Source organism: Rhincodon typus, chromosome 30 (assembly GCF_021869965.1).
Source record: "Rhincodon typus isolate 14 chromosome 30, sRhiTyp1.1, whole genome shotgun sequence".
Lineage (NCBI taxonomy): Eukaryota > Metazoa > Chordata > Chondrichthyes > Orectolobiformes > Rhincodontidae > Rhincodon > Rhincodon typus.
Genome location: NC_063361.1, coordinates 8,213,254 through 8,233,641, shown reverse-complemented (window position 1 = coordinate 8,233,641; position 20,388 = coordinate 8,213,254). Strand labels below are relative to the sequence as shown.

At 38.9% G+C, this 20,388-nt stretch overlaps 1 protein-coding gene across 1 annotated transcript in view; it reads right to left on the bottom strand.

Annotated features, from left to right (window-relative positions):
- Nucleotides 1-20,159, bottom strand: part of map3k14a (mitogen-activated protein kinase kinase kinase 14a) — a 60,013-nt gene extending 39,854 nt beyond the window's left edge. Inside the window, exon 1 of the mRNA XM_020510192.2 lies at nucleotides 20,021-20,159. The gene's annotated coding sequence lies outside the window, so the exon portion shown is untranslated. The remainder of the gene's footprint in view (nucleotides 1-20,020) is intronic.
- Between the last annotated feature and the right edge of the window lie 229 nt (nucleotides 20,160-20,388).

The window sequence follows — 20,388 nt, the reverse complement described above, 5'->3', positions numbered from 1 at the left end:
ACTGAGGCACAGTGGCATGTAAGTTGCTAAGGCTCCTTTGAAAGCACCTTCTAAACTCATGACTTTTATCGGCCAGAAGAATGCACGGACATCCAACACTTGCAAGTTCCCTCCAAGATACATTCATCCTGGTCTGAAACGATATCAGCATTCCTTCATTGTCACTGGGGCAAAGTCTGGAACTCCCTTCCAACTAGCACGAGGCTTTTCTGATGGGATGAGGGCATTGCTGACTAGACCAGCATTTATTGCTCATCCCTTATTACCCAGAGGGCAGTTAAGAGTCAACCGCATTGCTGTGGGTCTGGAGTCACATGTAGGCCAGACCAGGTAAGAAAGGCAGGTAAGATTTCCCTCCCTAAAGGGCATTAGTGAACCAGATGGTTTTCTTCTTCCCTGATAATCGGCAATGGATTCCTGGTCGTCATTAGACTCCTAATTCCAGATTTTTATTGAATTCAAAGTCTACCATCTGCCATGGCGGGATTCGAACTCAGGTCCTCAGAACATTACCTGGGTCTCTGGATTAATAGCCTGGCAATAATACCACAAGGCTGTTGCCTCCCCATCAAGATTCAAGAAGGCAGTTCTCCACCACCTTCACTAGGGCAATTAGGAACGAGCAAGGAATAATCGTTGTTGACCACATTGCATGAACGAATAAAAAGAAAATGAAAAGCAATCAAACAGATAGTTGGTGTGACCCTAGTTGTCTGTGCTTGTCATAGTCATTGCTGTGTTTGGTTGTAGGTATCCTGTAAAAATGCCCTTAACCTCCTGCATGTTTTTGGGAGGTGCTTTACTTGTAAGAAACAGTCCCAAACCTTCCGCATGCTCCACACTAAATTAGGGCAGAAATCTGTTTCACTAAGTAATCACAGCAGCATTGCCATGTTGTGAGTGGGGAATGCGGTGGCTGCCAGTCATTGTGGGACCTTTTTTTATCAGGGAAGAAGAAATGTCGCTCCTGAAATATGCTCAATATCGTTTTCAGCGACAGTTGTTGGCACGCAAAATAAACAGGGTCACCTGCAAGTTGTATCACCGATGACACTAATGCTCAATTTGATATTGATGTCAGATAGTTCTTACTTGCATGTCACCATGCTGTACACATCACTGTCTGTTGCTGTACATCTTCACTCTGAATTTCCACATTTACAACAACACTATCACCACAGCCCAATGGAGGGAAGACTCACTTTGGGGCAGGTTTTGGTGAGGAGTTAGTTTGCAATGGTAAATGGCCCAGTCATGGAGTCACAGAGATGTACAGCACAGAAACAGACCCTTCAGTCCAACTCATCGGGACCAGATAGCCTAAATTAATCTAGTCCCATTTGCCAGCATTTGGCCCATGTCCTTCTAAACCCTTCCCATTCACGTACCCATCTAGAAGCCTTTTAAATGTTGTAATAGTACCAGCCTTCACCACCTCCTCTGGCAGTTCGTTCCATACACACATCACCCTATATATGTAAAGTTTGCTCCTTAGGTCCTTTTAAATCTTTCCCCTCTCACCATAAACCTATGCCCACTAAGTTGGACGCCTGTACCCTGAAGAAAAGACCATGACTATTCACCCTCTCCATGTCCCTCATGATTTTATAATAGAGCCAGAAGAAGGCCATGCCAATTTAAACTGCCAAGCCTTTAGTGCCAATGTTCCCTTGCCCAAGCGGGCTTGAAGAAGAGATCAAGCACCAGCTTCAGGTGAACTGCAGGGTGATCTGTAACAGCCTGGCAGCTTCTAGATCAGTGGCAGAGAAGGAGGATTTGGGACGATTTCAGGGGAGGAGAGGGGCAGGATAGAATTCTGAAGTAGTCAGGATTGTCAATCCCCTCTTGAGGCTTGTTGGAGCACTCCAGCTTCTCCTGGCTCCATAAAGGTAACACATTAGACTCAACAGACAGGAACAGAGCAGAGAGTCACAGAGTTGTTACAGCACAGAAAGGTCATTCAGCCCATCATGTCAGCACCAGCTTTCCAAATGAGCAATTCAGTTATTGAAATTCACTTGCCTTTTCACACCACACATTCTCCCTTTTCAGGTAACAGCCCAATTCCCACTTGAGAGCCACAGCTGATGTACCGCCATGAAGGGCTGTATATTCCAGACCTTAACCACTTTCTGCCCAAAGAAACTTACTCACTTAACATTATTACTTTGTTTGCCAACTTCTTTAAATCTGTGCCTTCTTGTTCTTATCCTGGGAGCATTTCTCCATATCTGAACTGTCTGTTACATCCTGTGATTTTGAACATATTTACCCTGTTAGTCTTATTTTCTCATCAGAAAACAGCCCTAACCTCTCTAACCTATCTTCCTTACTAAAGCACCTGGAATGATTAGTATTCAGGTACACCAAGTAATTAGGGAAACTAATAGAATGTAATTATCAGTTGACAGGGGAATTAAATACAAAAACTGAGGAAGTTATGCTTCAGTTCTACATGGCACTGGTGAGACGACATCTGGGCTACTGCGCACAGTATCAGTCACTGTAACTGTTGATATAATAAATAAATTGGAAACAGTTCACAGAAGGTCTACCAAACAAACATGTGGAATGAGTGTGTTGTATTATATGGAATGATTGGATAGGATAGGCTTGTATCTGCTGGAGTTGAGAAGAGAAAGAAGCAACATGATTGAAATGTATAAAGATCCAGAAGGGCCTTTATATGGTGAATGTAGAGAGGACGTTTCCTCCTACAGGAGAATGTAGAACATGGGATCACAGTTTAAAAATCAGGCTTGAAGCAAATGCTTTGTCTCTTAAATGCTGAGAGTCTTTATATTCTTCTTGAGAAGGTGATGGAAGCTGAGTCATAGAGTCATACAGCACAGAAACAGACCCTTCAGTCCACCCACTCTTTGTCGAACACAATCCCAAACTAAACTAGTCCCACCTGCCTGCTGCTGGCCCATATCCCTCCAAACTGTTTCTATTCATGTACTTATCCAAATATCTTTTAAACATTGTAATTGAGTCCTTGAAAGTTAAGGCACAGGGAAATAGATTTTTGTTAAATAAGGGGTTAAAAGGTAATAGGGGGTTGGTAAGAATGCAGAAATTAAATTAAAGTCTGATCAGCAATGATCCTATTGCGTGGCAGAGCAAGATCAAGGGGCTGAATAACCTCCTCCTGTTCCTTGTTAGTATTCTCATGGATCCTTTCTGCACTCTCTCCAACACCTTCAAATCGCTTGTAACGTGTGGTGCCCAAAACTGGATGCAATATTCCAGCTAAGGTTAACGTAATCGCTTATACAAGTTCAACATAGCTCCCTTGCTCTTGTTCCCTATGACTCCTATTAATAAAGCTTAGGACACTCTATGCTTTATTAATCACTCTCTCAAATCAGTCCTGTCACCCATAATAACTAATGCACATAAACATATGTTGCTGCTTACTTCTGCCTAGTTGGAAAGTTGCAGTAGATCCCACATTTACAGTCCATTCAACTATTCAGGATGACCTGTTTCCAGATATCTTTCAATTTTCAGGATTTTTTCGCCCAGTTGACCTGGGCTTTCATCTAGTTTCTGCAATTCCATCTTTCAGATGAGCTGTTAAACAGAGGGTCTGTCTGCCCTCTCGAGTGAATGTAAAAGATTCAAAGACGAAGTGGAAAAGAAGAATCCCTCATCCAATATCACCAAAACAGATTGTCTGGTTAGTTATCACATAGCTGTCTGTGGGAACTTGCTTTAACCCAAATTGTTTACACGGTCTCAACGTAAAAACAATTACTACATTTTTAAAAAGTACAATGGGATATCCTAAAATCATGAAAGACATCCATCCTTTATTCTGTTTCCCAATATTAGCTCATGGAAGACTTTGCATGGAATCATCAAGAACCTCCAGAGGATCAATGCAACAGGTTGGTATGGATTCAAGTATTTAAGGATAGCTAAGTGCTTTGTCATTAAACCAACTTACAGACAAAAAAAAAGAGGCCAACACCTTTTACACCAAAACTGCTGGGGAGGGAGTGGCATTGTGGTACAGAACTAGTAATTCAGAACCCTGGGTTAATGTTATCCAGGCTTCAGCTCAAATTGGTGAAAGGTGTATTCAATAAAAATCTGGAGTCAAAAGCTACCCCAATGGTAACCAAGTAATCATTGCCAATTGTTGTAAAAACCCATCTGGTTCACTAATGTCCATTAGAGAAGGAAATCTACCATCTTTGCCTGGCTTATTTGTGACTCCAGACCAACAGCAATGTGGTTAACACTTAGCCAACCTGTGAAATGGCTCAGCAAACCACTCAGTTCAAGGGCATCTGGGGATGGGTAATAAATTCCTGCCTTCACATCCCATGCATGAGTACATATATAAGTAAAGTACGAAAATAGTGAGTTAGCTCTGAACAGTATGATGCTCCTCATTACAACATGAGGTTTACAGAATTGGAAGAGGAGTATATTTGACCAACAGAAATTGGTCCAATTTCCAAAGGTCTCTGCTTGAGGTAAGGCATGAAAAAGAACATTTATTTTTGAAAACATTATTGCAAACGTGGGATGTTTTCAAGCAGTGAAATCAAATATGTATGAAAAAAAATGACCAGCCAAGGAAAATCCAGACGTATGCACACAGTCAAGTGCTAGGGCCTGTACTGTAAAGACAATATTTATAGAGCCATGAGTATGATGTATACAAAGCCTTGGGTTGACCCTCTGTTTCTTCTGGCTCAGCCCCTTCCACCCACACACATTTATGGTGAGTTGCTAGACTATGTGATACTTTGTAGAGTATATCAATTTTCCTTTTTTTTAGAAGCCTGTCTCAGCTCAACTGCTAATACAACTTCGGTTACCTCTAGACTCAACTATTCCAACACATTCCTGGCTGGTCTCCCACCAAATATCTTACGTAAATTTGAGATCATCCAAAACTGCCCATGTCTCAATTCACAGTAAGTCCCATTCCTCTATCATCCCTGTACTCACTGACCTACAGCTTTCTCGTCCTTGTTTTCAAATTCTTCCATGGCCTTGTCCCTCATAACGGAAATAAGCTTCACAATCCTCCAGGATATCTGCAATGACATAATTCTGGCCTCTTGCACATTTGCTCCATCACTGGTAGCTTTTAATTGACTAGGTCTCAAGCCCTGGAAATCTTTTCTCATTGCTCTCAGCTTTTAGCTCACTTTCTCTTTTAAAGCTAACACTTTGATCAAGCTAATGGCCATCTTAACCTCATATCTCTCTATACGACTCGCCATTATACACTGTTTCTTAATGCTTTCTGTGGGACCTGTATCACATTAAAGGAGCGATTAAATGCAAGTTGTTGTTGAAGCTTTTTTTTTGTCCTTTTGTGAAAGATAGCCCTTATTATATCTGAGTAAGTTGGCTGCACAGCTGAAGATGCAACTCATTTCACACAGCAGTGGGCGTGTGACGTCACAGAGTCGAAAAACTGCTTTACATGAGCATTGATACAGCTACAAATTTACAGGAATGCAATGATGATAGTTTGAGGTAGAGACTTACAAAGTTCTGGAAGAACTGAGGTTTTAAAAACCACGGTGAGTTAATAATTGCATTTAAAGAGGCAGCACTTTTACAAAGGGTAGTGTTCCCTTTAAAGCAGTGGTTTTCTTTAGAGGGTGAAAGTTATTATTGAATCTGCTCCATCACCATTTCAGACATTGTTTTTGAGATGATGACAAATAGTTGCATTAAAATATCTTCTCATCTCTGTCTATTTATCTTAAATCAGCGCTCCCCAAACCTATTTTTATAGTGAACCATTCTGGTGCTTGCAAGTTGCCCAAGACTCCAGACCTGAGAATGAGGAGCGAGTTGGGTGTAAAGCCCAATGATACCAGGTGTAGGGGGAAGCTGTTTAATCCAAATTATAAAGCAACCAATCTTTGCTTTGTTCTTTTTTTCAGAACAGAATTCAGTTCTCTAGGGTTGGGCAGTTAAGCGACATCCACTATTTAAAAAAATGATGATTTAAAAGGTTTCACAGAGTTAACTTCACTTGGGGCTCCATAGCAGCTTTGTTGTCTTGGAGCTTGTGACCCCACAGTTTTGCCTGTGACCCCACTGGGAGTCACAACCCACAGTTTAACTAGATTTAGACCCTGTTTTAAATCACATTCCTTGTTTATCAAAGGTTCTGCCAGTAGAGACAGCCTCCCACTTTAATTCCCTAAACAGGCATGTTGATCTATCTGTACCAAATATATAAGATGCCTCAGTTTGAAATAATTCAATGTATTTAGTCCAGGTTGATTGTAAGCCATCCTCCTCCACTGCTATCTCATTCAATGATCAGTTCAAGATTATATTTTCTCAATTTAAAAATAAAATCAAACAAATAAAATTATCTTACACAGGACTGAAAAAAATCTAACCTACTAGTCCCAGGTCTATTAGTTCTGGTCCAATCTTTTACTGCCTTTAGTTAGTCTTAACTGGTCTTACTTTTCTCTTTGAGATGAATACTAATTGACTGTGGTCCTTCTATTTTGATTTCCGACCTGCGCCAATCTCTCTCTCATTCATTCCTACTGTAAGGTTTGCCATTTTTTCTTCAACCATTAGTTTGCCCATAATTAGCCTACGTACTCATCCTAACTTGTCCCTCCATTTTCTACTGATCTTCTTTCATCTCAGGGGTAGCATTATTAAATGTACAAAATTAATTCTGATTATACAAACTTAGAAGACTCCTCATGAAGATGCATGAGGCAGACAGAGCACGTGCTTATGTCTGCTTTCCATATCTCATTTTTCCTGGATCAGGAGATCACTTACCTCAATCTAGAGACTGTGCCTGTAGGGCACCAGTTCCCATCATGCACGGCTGACCATGCATCCCTCTCACTGCCTGTCTTGGGCATGTTGGAAGGATTTGCACGGTCACCATCAGCCTGTTTGGCCGCATGAAAAACATAGCTTCTGTGGTCATCAAGTCCTGGGAGTGAGACTCAAACTTGGAGATTCTGTCTTAGATCCACTATAATACTATTACAGAGAAAATAATGGCATTTTTCAGGACTTGTCACTATGTTCAGCAAATTTACTTTCACGCTACTTTGTACATCATGGGCCAAGGGATGTTGATGAAATGGAACACACGGAAATGTCCTGTGAATACCAGGCACAGTCAGCTCAGGCAGGGAGCAATTAGATGAAGAATGAAGCTTTCCTAACACCAATTTGCTTCAGAGCTTCTGAGAAAATACCTTTCCATCCTATTAATATGGTATTTATCACCAAAAACTGTAAAAGAGTAACAATGTTAATTATTGCTGAACATGGGCAAATATTGTGTTGTAGTTTCTTCCCTATTAGGATCCAGGTTGAACCTTCAACAAACTGTTTTCACCTAGCTATCCTGTTTTTAACCCATCAACCTACTCTGGATTAGACACATGGCAATCAGCTAAAGGTCAGTACCTAACTTAAGTTATCATGCAATTTACCATCTGTTCTATCCGAATACCTTCATGATGTAATAACCATGCAATAGATTTCTCATTACAGTTCTCAAAAATAAACTCAGGAACTCCCATCCAATCCAGTAGCTATGCTTGAGAGTTAAACTGGGTCAGCTAATGTGTAATTTCATGCAACAATCAAATTACATTACAGTTAAACATATTCCAACATACCAGCAATTGTCACACATTCCAGATGCAGAGTAAACAGTAATATGATGATATTAGACAGTCATTTATAGAGAGGCTGTTTCTTTCTTCTTGTCCTATATATTGTTCACAAGCACGTATAGAACCGATTGCTCATTTTGTATAACAGTCACTGTAACACCTCAGCCCTGTCAAAGGCCAGGATTTTTGCCTACTGTAAGTTTACAGTAAGCAGTTTCATTACTTCTGAGAGATCTAGGGAAGTGGACCTCAGTCAACATAGCCAGGACACACACACACACACACTTTTATATAGGCACTGTTTTGAGTCCTCAATTGTCAATATGCTATGTTATTGATATAAAGTTTCAGTTATGTTCCAACTAGTCCAGCATATTACATGATAATAATTTCCCATAACAATGTGAATTATTTCCTTCAACAATCACAGAAAAAAAATATAAAATGAGAATATGGTGTACTGGAAATTTTGGGAATCAGTTAGCTGAGTTAGCTGAATGACTGGTTTACAATACAGAGTGATGCCAATAGCATGGGTTCAATTCCCGCACCAGTTGAGGTTATGATGAAGGATTCCCCTTCTCAACCTCTCCCCTCGCCTGAGGAGTGATAACCTCAAATTAAACCATCAGTAGTCATCTCTCTCTAATGAGAGAGTAGCCCCATGCTCTGATTAGATAATAGTGACTTTACCTTTACCTTACTGGAGATTTTAAGCTCTTTGTTGTTAAGGGATGCAAGACAACTTAGTTTTAAACTTTCCTGGGATATAGGTGTCCCTGGCAAGACCTGCATTTGTTGCTCAACTCTAATCACTGTTGAATGGAGTGGCCTGCCAAACTATTTCAGAGGGCAGTAAAGAGTCAACCACAGCAACAAACACAGATAATGCTGGAGAAACTCAGCAGGTCTGAAAGCACCTGTGGGTGAGAAAACAGAATTATCATTTCAGATTCAGTGACCCTTCTCAGAACTGGTCACTGGACTCGAAACATTAACCCTGTTTTCTCTCTACAGATGCTGCCAGACCTGTTGAGTGTCTCCAACAATTTCTGTTTTTGTTTCAGATTTCCAGCATCCACGGTTCTTTGTTTCATAAGAGTCAACTACATTGTTCTGGGTTTGGAGTCACATGTAGTCCAGACCAAGTAAGGACAGGTAATACTTAGTTACCTGCAGAGCAGTAGTGGACCAGATGCGTTTAAATTGATAATAAATCGACATCATCATGACTAGCTTTGTCTTTGTTAATTATTCATTTAATTCAGCAAAAGCATTGACTCTAGATAACAAGCTGCTCAAGCTTTGCACTGGTGGTCTCATGTGAATCCCTCATTTGATTAGTGGAATTACTTTTCTTATTCAGGCTTGTCTTTTCAGGCACATTTCAAGAATTACTCATCTTACTCAGATTATACAGTGTAATATTACTTCTTCCAACTTTAGGACTGTAAAGAAGAACTATGTAGATGACCAGATGCACCTAGGGCCCAAAACTGTAACACAACAAAACACTGGTCATTAATTTTTGTTGTTAGTCTCAGAACAGCTGTCAGAGTACTATCAGGCTCTGCACTATGAACTAGTGCTGAATCTTTGCACTGGAGAGCTGCTCTGTTGCTGTTAATCCTGAGTTACTGCTTCTGTCACATTTCTCAGCTGCACATATGACCTAAATCAGTGTTTCTTGTTCTGCCAAAAGCTGTAATAAATCAAAAACAGAAGATGTTTCATACAGAATAAACATCCTCTAAAAGATATAAATTTTTGCTACTTTTTTTTCAGATTTCCGAGAAATATATGTACAAATTCAACAAACTCAAAAGTACTCATAAACAAGCCACTTTGCCATTTTTTTAAGATTGCTGAAAGAAGGCTGAATTCATCAAATCTCTTTTCTTGACATCTAAACCATCATCACGGCTGAACTGTTTTTAAAAAAAAAACTCCCTTGTGTGATTTAAATTTAAACCTTGACAGAAACATTTGAAGCAACAGCTGCTTTTGAAATGAGTACAGATCCATGTAAACTGTACAATGACACGATTTGGACATTTTGTAAAATTAAATGTACATTGCATGAGTAGCTCATACTCTTCATTTTGGTGCAAATTCAGATACAGCTGCTGTTCTGATTGCAAATTTACAGTGCAAATTCTTAGCTTTACATTGGACATTGCTGTTGTCATGTAAATGTAGCTGAAATGTTCTTATAGCAACATTCTCAGCTCTGTGCTCATATATTTTAATGCAAATAAAGGGTTCCCACCATTACTAGTAGTGTAGTTCGTAAGTAATGATTACTCCATTAACAACCAGTGAGAAATAAATCATTTTGTAATTAATTGCAGAGGCCTTGATTTGAAAGAAGAGAGACTGTGATGACTGGTTTTTATTGATTGCCATACCACTAGGATTAGAGATTATTACCCAGGATTTTATGTACATATTAATCTGTAATACATTATGTAATGAAAAAGGACCAATTCATAATCTGGTTGCAAACGAAGCTTTCGGGTTTAGTGACAACATGGTAGAATTTTACATTGTGATTGAAAATGAGGTGGTGCAAACTGAGCAAGGATTTTAAATTTGAATGAGGGAAATTGTGAAGGTAAATTAAGAAGACATGAGGCTCAAAGTGACTGGGGTGGATTGGGAAAATACATTAAAAGGCTCTACATAGACAATTGTTAAAAATAGACTATTACACAGCCTACAGCAACTATACAATCCTCAAGATGCAAAAACTCAAAATAGGGGACTCATGTGTGGCTGGCAAAGAAGGTTAAGCATTTGTATGATAATAAAAGAGGTAAAAGTCACCAGAAATAGTAGCAAGTCTGAGGAGTGGGAGGACCAAACAAGGACCAAGAAACTGGTAAGGAATGGGAAAATAGAATATGAACGCAATCAAGCAAAAAGAAAATTTATAGCTAAAATAAATATAAGTTCAAGACAGGCAGCACTGGGAGAATTTATACTGAAAACAAAAAAATGCTGGAAATCACAGCGGGTCACGCGGCATCCATGGAAAGAAAGCAAGCTAACATTTTGACTCTTAATCAGAGCTCAAATGGGAGAATTCATAATAGGAAATAGAAAATACTGAAATTACTTTGTACTTGTTTTCACTAAACGGGATACAAAATATCTCCCAGAATTAGAGATTCAAGTGACCGGGGAGAATGAGGAATTGAATGAAATTAGTTTCAGTAGGAAAGCTGTACTGGAGAGATTAATTGTACTGTTAGTTGATAAGTTCCAGAACTTGATATTTTGTATCTCACAGTGTTGAAGGAGGTGGCTGTAGAGATAGTTGACGCATTGGCAACCAACTTCCAAAATTCCACAGACTTTGGAATAATTCCTGCAGATTGGAAGCTAGTGAATGTCCCGCCACAATTTAAGAAAGGATCATGAGGGAAAACATGGAACTCAGACATGTTAGCCTTACACCAGTAGGAGGGAAAATACTGGAATCTGATGTAAAGGTGATAATAAATGGACACTTGGGTAATAATGATCTGGTTGGGAATAGAAAGCGACGATTTGCAAATGGAAAATAACGTTTAAGAAACTTGTTGGAGTTTTTTGAGGATGTTACTAACAAAATTGAGAAAAGGAAGTTGATGGATGTGGTATATGATGGATTTTCAAAAGGTATTTCATAATGCTGTCCCCAATTGGAGTTTGCTAGCTAAGCATAAACACATGGGATTAGAGGTAATGCATGATCAGCAAAAACCACACGAGGAATAAACAATCATTCTCACGTTGGCAGATTATGTCTAATTCAGTATCACAAGGTACTGAGGCCCCAGCTGTTCAAAAACTATATCAATGAGGTGGGACCAAATGTAACATTTCCCAATTTGCAGATGATACAAAATTGAGGGAGGGGAAAAGTAATCAGAAACAGAGATTAAATTGTATTTGGACCATGTCACATCATCCCCAGCATGGCACCTTGTAGTAATAAAATGGAAATTAAAAGCTAGACATCAGTAACTATAACCTGATTTAATTGTGAAAACTCAATCTTTGTTTTTAATCAAAGGGTCAGTACCTGGTCCCCAGCTGTTCACAATATATGTCAATGATTTGGGGGGTGGGGACTAAACATGTTATTTCCAAATTTTTGTATGAAACATTGTCTTATGGGAGTGTATGTTGTAAGGAAGACTTGATCAACCCCCTAGTAAGTATTGTATAAGTTTCTTAACTTTTAGTACAATTGAATCTAAATTCCGAGTTATACTAAATCTAATCTCATGTCTACCTTTCCTTATCTTTGATCCCTTGCCCTTATCCACAACAATATATTCTCTTAAAGAAGTACATTATTTTCATTCTGTCATGAGATATGGGTGTTGCTGCCTAGGCCAAATATTTATTGTTCATCCCTCATTACCCAGAGGGCAATTAAGATTACAACCACATTACTGTGGATTTGGAGTGTTAGCCCAGATCAAGTAAGGATGACACAATAGTTTTTTTAATATAACAATTGACACAGCTTATGTGGTTACTATTAGGCTAGCATTTTATTCCAGACTTTTTTTTTTCATTGAATTCAAACTTCACCATCTGTCATCAGAGGATTTGAACCCTTAACCCCAGAATATTAGTCTGGGCATCTGGTCTACAAGTCCAACGGCATTACCACTGCAGTACTGCCTCCTCAACAAACAGAAAAGTGAAGATTCATGTTGCCAGCATTATTTTAAGTATTTACACATCAGCTCCTGAATTTTCACTTTCAAAACAAAAGTGGCCTAATTCTGTGTATGTGGTACTTTTAAAATATTTACTAGCCATCGCAATGTTGCTTTAAACTAAATGGTTTACAATGAATATCAAAGGATTGTCCCTGGTTTAGTGGGTGGATATATAATATTATGTGGTACCGAGCCACATGAACCAAGACAGCCTTGTTGACTTGACAGATGGGATCAAGTGAATCCCTAGAGGAGTATAAGGGCTGCAGGAATATACTTACGAGGGAAGTCAAGAGGGCTAAAAGGGGATATAAGATAGCTTTGGCAAATAGCGTTAAGGAGAATCCAAGGAGACTGATTCTACAAATACATTAAGGACAAAAGAGTAACTAGGGATAGAATAGGGCACTTTAAGGATCAAAGAGGCCATCTATCTGTGAAACCACAGGACATGGGTGAGATACCAAATGAATATTTCACGTCAATATTTACTGTGGAGAAGGACACGGAAGCTAGGGAATTTGGGGAAATAAATAGTGATGCTTTGAAAATATGTCTACATTACAGAAGAGGAGGTGCTAGAGGTCTTAAAACGCAAGGAGGTAGATAAATCCCTAGGACCAGATCAGTTGTTTCCCAGAACTTTGTGGGAAACGAGGGAAGTGATTGCTGGGCCCCTTGCTGAGATATTTGTGTCATCAACAGCTACAAGTGAGGTATCGGAAGACTGGAGGGTGGCTAATGTGGTGCCATTATTTAAGAAAGGCTGGAAGGAAAAGTCAAGGAACGATAGACCAGAGCCTGATGTCAGTGGTGGATAAGTTGTTGGAGGGAATCCTGAGGGACAGGATTTACAAGTATTTGGAAGGCCAAGGACTGATTAGGGATAGTCACCATGGCTTTGTGCATGGGAAGTTATGTCTCACTAACTTGATTGAGTTTTTGATGAGGTGACAAAGAAGATTGATAAGGGCAGAGTTGTAGACATTGTCTACACGATTTCAGCAAGGCGCTTGACAAAGTTCCACACGGTAGACTAATTAGCTAGATTAGGTCACAGGGAATACAAGGGGAGCTAGATAATGGGATACAAAATTGGCTTGAAGGTAGGAGACAGAAAGTGTTGGTAGAGGGTTGTCTTTTGAACTGGAGACCTGTGATCAGCGATGTGCTGCCAAGATCAGTGCTGGGTCCACTGTTTTTCATCATTTACATAAATGATTTGGATGTGAATATAGCAGGTATGGTTAGTAAGTTTGTAGATGACATTAAAATTGGTCATGTATGGACAGTGAAGAACATTATCTCAGAATACAATGGGATCTTGATTAGATGGGGCAATGGGCCAAGAAGTGGCAGATGGAGCTTAATTTAGATAAATGTGAGGTGTTGCATTTTTGGTAAAGTATATCAGGGCAGGGCTTATACAGTTAATGGTAGGGCCCTTGGGAGTGTTACTGAATGAAGAGACAAGGGGTGCAGGTGCATAATTTCTTGAAAGTCAAGTCACATGTGGTCAGGGTGGTAAAGAAGGCATTTAGCACGTTTGCCTTCATCAGTCAGTGCATTGAGTACAGGAGTTGGGACATCATGTTGTGGTTGTACAGGACATTGTTCAGGCCACTTTTAAAATACTGTGTTCAGTTCTGGTCTCCCTGCTATAGGAAAGACATTGTTAAACTTGAAAGGGTTCAGAAAAGATTTATAAGGATGTTGCTGGGATTGGATGGTTTGAGCTAAAGGAAGAGGCTGAACAGGCTGGGGCTATTTTCCCTGGAACATCGGAGGCTGTGGGCTGATCTTACAGAGGTTTATAAAATCATGATGGGCAAGGATAGGGTGAACAACCAAGGTCTTTTTTCCCAGGGTATGGGAGTCCAAAACTACAGAGCATAAGTTTAAGGTAAGAGAGAAAAGATTTAAAAGGGATCTGAGGGGCAACATTTTCATGCAGAGGTGGTACATTTATGGAATGAACTGCTAAAGAAGGTGGTGGAGGCTGGTACAATTACAACAATTAAAAGGCATTTGGATGGGTACATGAGTAGGAAGGGTTTAGAGAGATATGGGCCGAATGCTGGCAAATGGGACCAGATCAGTTTAGGATATCTGTTCGGCATGGACGTGTTGGACCAAAGGGTCTGGTTCCGCGCTGTATACGTCTATGACTCTAGATAAAGCAGCTTCAGAAGGATTAGGGCAAGCTTAGTGAATGGGCAAGATCATGGCATGGAATTTAGTACGGAAAAAATTGAAGTTATCCACTTTGATAGGAGGGAGCGATGTGCAGAGTATTTCTTAAATAGCAAGAAGTTGGAAAGAGTAGATGTAGAAAGGGACCTCTGTGTCCTTTACATCATGGCACTGAAGACTAACATTTAGCCTTTATGGCTTGACGATTTGAACACAATAGTGAAATCTTGTTTCAATTATATAGAAGCTTGGTTAAACTGCACCAGAAGTACTTTGTGCACTTTTTGTCTCCTTTCCTCAGCAAGGATAATATTGCCATAGAGAGAGTGCAACACAGGTTGAACAGACTTGTTTCTGCGATATCAGGACTATTCTGAGAGAAATTAGGGAACTGGGCCTCTATTCTCTGATGCTCAAAGAATGGGGAGGTGGCCTCATTGATACCTACAAAATACTTTAAAGGGCTAGACGTGGTAGATACAGATAAGATATTTCCCCTTGTTAGGGAGTCTGGAACCAGGGGTCACAATTTAAAAATAAGGTGAATGCCATTTAGGATCAAGAGGCAGAGAGTATTTTTTGGTCAGAGGGTTGTGAACCTTTGGAATTCTCCACCACAAAAGAGGCTATGTCTTTGAGTATGATTAAAATAGAGGCTGATTAATTTCTGATTATCAATGGTGCTCAAGGTTATGGGGACAGTGTAGGATAAGCAGTCAATCAGCCATGGTCATAGCAAATGCTGCAGCAGGCTAAATGGGCTGAAAAGCCTATGCCTGTTCCTAGATGTCTAAACTGCGGTGATCAACACACAGGAGAATCATCATGGAAGGACACATTTTCAAAAAAAGATGTGTTTTCTCTTTGTATTTGAACATTTTTCTTTATTGATTATAGAGATATTACATATGTAGGAATAAAATACTTGACTGGGCAGGGCAGCTGCAGGCAACGGCTTATGTGTTGAGACCTCCAGAAATATGTGTAGAGTTGGCAATCCTGATAGGTCTGTCTGTGCTCTTCGGACAGTGTGTGGGTGAAATTGTAAGCTGTCAATCACACATCATTTCAGCTGACCAAGTGTCTGGTTAGAAAGCAGCCTGAACAACTGGATTATTATCCAAACTAACAAATATATTTGGAAAAAAAACACTCCAATGAATGCAAACAGAATTAAAATATTAACTAGACAACAATGCTGGACTTCTTTACTGTGGAACAGTGCTTATGACTGTAAGATTACCAGCAAAATGAATGTCAATTAGTATTAGGATTTGCATATTTACCATAAAAATAATTCTGAAGTCTAAACGATATGGTAAGTAACTGTGTAAACCGAGCAGTGTATTTTAAGATGGCTCAAACATTTGAAACAGAATGGTTTAACCATTTAAATGTAACTTAGAATCGACTGAACTAGGTTAGATTCAAGTGCCATGACTTTATTTACATCATATTTTTATCTGAAGCTTTTGCAGATACAAATGGTGAAAGTCAAACCATTCATCATAGTTGATTCATCCAGAAACAGATCACAGCCTCCACCTCCCATGACTGCGCCTTCACTGTTCAAACCAAAGATCCATTCTCCCCATTGTTGATAGATATAAACAAACACTTTGTATTTACATTGTTCCACTGTACAGAAAATAAAATACCTTCCAGAGACCATCACAGAGTTTAGGGAAGAAACGCACTAAATCAGTATATCACGAGTTATCTTAGATCATGAACAATCTCTTAATTGAGATTAATTCTAAAATAGTGGCACAAAAGTGTAGCATAAGTGTAGGTGATTAATGTAGAACTTTAATGCAAACATGAGCCTGTGCATGGTAAGCAGAATCCCACATACATTTAATCAGTATGCACTGTGACAACGGCAGTAATCCCCTTGAACATTTAAGGGAACTCAGAAAAGCAGATTGAGTAAACCAACAGCTTTGCTGTTTATTTTGCTTAAACCCCATTATCTTGACACAATAGTACTCGCTGGAAGAGAGAATGGGATTAAGTTGTGGAATAAAGTGTAGAACCAGATACAGAAATAAAACTATAGGTAGTTTACTGGTTTAGCAGAAAGTAGCAATTGATACTCCTCAGGGATCTGCATCAGGCTTTCAGCTTTTGAATATCTGTATCAATGACTTAAGTGAAGGATCACAGAGTTTTAAATCCATGTTTGCTAATGATGACAGGAAGGTTGTTCTTCAGGTAGAAATAGCAATTTATAAAAGGACTTAAACAAATTAATTCAGTGGGCAAAACTGAACTCCAAATCACAACGTGGGGAAGTGTGAAGTTATTTACTTTCAAATTAAGTAGACACATCAATACATTTTCCAAATAACAAGAGAACTAAAACTACAGTTGAGCAAAAAGTGTTCAATTACAAAATCACTATAAGATGATGTGTGTCACATTAATGAAAGTAGTATAATAATCAATTGCTCATTGGGGATTGAGCAACTCCATGGGTTAGTTTATTTAGCACAGTAAAACACATTATAAGGTATGAAATACACTTTACAACAAATCAATTGATTTCTCTGTGCACAGCTTGCAAATGTAAATCAAACTGGCAGGCAGATTTCCAAATTTTTATACACACAGCATATGTAGTCCTTAAAGATTAGCTCTTTTAAAGCTACATGTACAACATGTAAACGTCATTGGGGAGTTGACCGTTGCTTCAACATGGCTCGAATACAAAGGAGAGGAATCCATGCTTGAATTGTACAGAGCCTTGATCAGACCTCATACTAGATTAGCTCTGGACATCACACTTCAGAAAACTCAGTTCTGGTCTTGGATAAAATATACAGCATACTTACAAAATTACACCAGGGTTACATTATGAGCAGATGCTGCATGAACCTGTTTCATAAATCCTTGAGGTAATGGGTGATCAAATTGAGTTGATTAAAATTGTAAAAGAATTTGATGGAATAAATACAGAAGTTATTGTAACTGTTGGGGAAGTGCAGCACAAAGTGGTGCAATTTTGAAACTAGAGCTTTGCTATCGGGGGTGAAGTTAGCAAGCATTTTTCCGACAAAGGACAGTGGAAATGTGGAAATGCTCTCTCCCAAAAGATTGAGTTTTCCATTTTCAGAGTTCAAGGTTGAAATTGAGAGATTTTTATTGGCTAAGGCTGTCAAGGCATATCAATAGATTTCAAATACAAATTAGTTCACACTGTAATTAACTGTTGAATTGGCTTGAGGTGGCTAAATGGCCTACTCCTTTCCCTATAACTTAATCAAAGTGGCCTATAAAGAATGACACCTTGAGAGTAGCGGACCCATGAATTGAAATTATGAGTAGTGTTGCAATTTTATGATGCAAATTTGAATAATATGATTGTTTGAAAAAAAAGTTTGTAACAATGTACTAACGTTAAGTGTTACCCTGGGAGACTCACTCCAATGCTTGAAATGACTTTAGTAATGATTTAGGGTCTGTCTTGAGCCAGCAGTCAAGGAAGTCTTTAGACCTTGGCTCGGCAAAGCTTTAGTATTGACTCAAAAATTGAGAGTCAATCTTGGATAAGCTGAGTTTTCAAAATAATAACTGCAGTGCAAACGTTCACTAAAAACCTTTTAACAATTGCTAGGCCACAAGTAGCTGATCAAGAAGTCTTACAGTCACAGATCTAATAGGTTTTGACCATCCCATAAGGAAACATGCAAAGATCCTTAAGCACCTTCAAATCATTCACTCACAAAGTCTACAGAGGAAACGCAGAGTAATTTTTAAAAAATCAATATTCTTACATATATCTCTTTTAGCAAGTGAGATGTGAACGCAGACCTTATGGAACAGAGGTAGGGACATGACCACAGCACCATAAGAGTCCTAATTCAGTGTGGTATAGACATTTTCTATCAACTTGTTCGGATATGCTACGACACACTTCCAGAGCAGGTGGGACTTGAACCCAGATGTAGGGACACTACCACTGTACGGCAAAGTGTCCTTTCAGAATAGTATAGGCGCAGAATTTTCAGCATTTCTGTGTAACGCTTAAATGCCTGATCATTCAATACTTAGGACATGTCTTTCCCACACAAAATTTTTAAGGATCTAGAGTCAACAATTATTCAATGAGAAATACAGGGAGATTTGAGTATTCATTCAATATTTTAGGGGCAGGACCACTTAAATCTATTCAGCTTATTTATTAGCCTGACCGAAATTAAAACAAGGAATATTCTAATTTTTTTTTCAGTTCCAACTGCAAAATACAGCAGATAAGATAAAAAACAAAAAATACTTAACAGATTAAGCAGTATTTCTCTCTGCCCGAATTACTATTTTCAGCATTTCCTGTTTCAATGTTTTTTTGCAAATTCCATGACTTCTACGGCTGAATTTCCACTGCCAACAAACTATAGAAGTTAAATTAGCTTCATATAGTCACCTGTATACTGGGTTTTATTACAAGGCAATAACATACTTCTTTGTTAGACTCCTGCAACAATGTGCACTCAAAGCTACTTTGCATGAATGCAAAAGTGATACGAATTATATTGCTGTGCATATAATACAAAACAAACCAGTAATTTGCATAACTGCACACTGCAACTGTATCCATCCATACAGTAGTTGGTACTGTATGTTGTTGTGTTTAAAGTTACACATTATTAATACACTAAATTAGTTGATCTAAATGGGACTTTACTAACTAAATTACCTGTTGCATTTATATTTTTGAATACGATTAAATGGCAGTTGAAAATAAAATTGCATTGGCAGATCAGTTCCCTGCTCAAATCCACTATATTGCCACAAGTCTATATATTATATTCTGGGAGTACTGTAGGTGCCAACAGCTGTAGAGCATACTAAAGGTTGCATCTACAACAACAGTTCTAGTGGAACACTCAACCACAACTACACCTATTCAAAATATATAAACAACATCTATTTTCAAAATAGTTCATAAGTTTCCACTACAACTAAGTGTGTAAATAGCACATGGATCAGCCTTACAATTTCTCCAGCTTTCACAGTTATAGCACTCCAGTTTAAAAACTTTAGAAATTTTTCTAATCAACCTCTTATTACACAGACCTCTGGATCAGGGGGGAGACAACCACACGAGCCCCTCAGTTGAAAGCTGAACTGCTCATTCTGCCAGATTTAATTGAGGGACTAAAGCGTCCTTCAAATATGGAACAATATATGAATACATCACTGTTAACTGTGCCCCCCGGCGAAAATAGGGAACGCTGATAACAATATTTACCATGAAAAATGCACTAAAATAGAAGAAAGAGACATTGTACTGTTAGGAAAATATAAAATGTCTTCGATGCTGTTTAACAAACTTCCTCTTTTTTATAACCAAAGCAGCCATTTTATATTTTACGTCTTTACAAGCCGGAACAGACCTCTTTCTCAAATCATTACCAACGCAACAATTCCCACGGATTCCTTGCTACTAACACTCACCTGGAAGCTGGGGCCAGGTGAGACCCAGACAAGTTGTCGATCTCTCTCTATTTTCCCCTCTTTAGACCCAAAGCAAATGGTGAGAATCGGCGACACTTTTTAACCTGCTTTATCGGCGATTGCAGCTTCAAACTGATTAAATACAAAACTGAAACTGAGCCTTTTATTGGGGCTAAAAATACATCTCATAGCATCAGCCCACAAAAACCAAGCGTGACACACGCCAGTAACAAAGTGAGATGTATTTCAAGATATCACCAACGTCTCTAAAGGTTTCTTTGACTTTTTATTTAAACAAACACTAGTTTTTTTTTAACAATAACTTCGCGTATGTGTTCCAGTTGCTTGCAGTTTAATAATTGTTGTTG